The following is a 1388-nucleotide window of genomic DNA, read 5'->3' as shown; positions in this document are numbered from 1 at the left end:
AAAAAATTAAATACATAGCTTTGAAAAAACATTATGGTTTGTTTGGAGGTACACCCTCGTGTGTCATGACATTTTTCCTTTGGGATCTATCCTATTTGGAGCTCTCTCGGTTTCTTAGTTATTTTTCTTCCTCGATTATGTTGGGGAAATTTTCCTCTATGATTTCTTGTACTTTATTCTCTGTAGATTTTTGTTGTTTATTTGTTTCTTCTTGTCCAGATGTAAGTTGTTTGTCTTGACAATGTCACACATCATTCTCAGGCTTTCTTCTGATTCTCTCTCTCTCTCTTTTATTGATTATAGTCAGCGTAATTGTCTTCAAGTCCACTGACTTGATTTTCCTATCCTTCCATTCTATTCCATAGGTCTTTTACTGTGCGGCCCAATTCTGTTATCTCATTGTTTGTCCTCTGGGACTCCTTTTGGTTTAAGGATTTTAGTTTTTCAGTTTCTTCCACTGTTCTCTTGTGTGCTCCCCACATCTCTTGACAGGACTCGAACAGCATTCTTTTGAATTCTATATCTGTTAGTTTCATGGCCTCTTCTCCAGAGCCCTCCATTGGATTTTGTTGATTTGGGGATGTTTCTGTTTTGCTCGAGTGTTTTCATTTACTGTGGCTGACTGTTTCCTTGACATTGTGACACAGGGTTTAGCGGTGTGTGAGCTGCTGGGCCCTGCAGAGGTAGTTGGCTCTGTTTAGTGACTTGGTAGAAGCCTAATAACTCACTACCATTGAGCTAATGCTGACTCATAGTGACCCTATAAGATAGAGTAGAATTACCCCTGTGGGTTTCTGAGATTGTAAACTTTTACGGGGATAGGAAGCCTCATCTTTCTCCCATAGAAGTCTAGTAGAAATGGGGAAATATATGATGGTGAAATAAAGGAAAGGTGGAGACAGTTAGGTAAGTGGGGGAAGGTAGTGGCGAAGAAGAGCAAGAATAAAATAAAAGTAATGATAAACATAATAGGCAGCTGTCTGGATAGACTAACAAATTTGTATAAATAATGGGGAAATGTATTTTAAGAGGGGTCATTAGAATTAATTAGTGCTACTGAAATATATTTCATGAGGAAAAAGAGAGAACGGAAAGATAATGGGTGGAATTGCAGGGAGACAAGGGACAAAGGAGACCAAAGGGCTGGGTGTGGCTGCTAATTTATGTTACTATGGCAATGTGAATTTGGGTGTGTCATTGCGCTCAGGAAGGGGAGAAAAGAGGGGAGAAATTGCCCACATGTTGGTGGGTGTTTCAGGAGCTAAAGCAATGCCTGTGTTTGCCTGGGCGCTGGGTGTTCTCAGAAGGGCAGGGCTTTGCCAGAGCAGGGAACTGGAAGAGGAAGTGAGAGAGCCAGTTCCAAAAATATTATGAGAGTATTGTAATAG

The sequence above is a fragment of the Echinops telfairi genome, unplaced genomic scaffold (genome assembly GCF_000313985.2).
Source record: "Echinops telfairi isolate 266 unplaced genomic scaffold, ASM31398v2 ScPeMD7_9;HRSCAF=40, whole genome shotgun sequence".
Classification (NCBI taxonomy): domain Eukaryota; kingdom Metazoa; phylum Chordata; class Mammalia; order Afrosoricida; family Tenrecidae; genus Echinops; species Echinops telfairi.
This window is presented reverse-complemented; position numbering follows the sequence as displayed.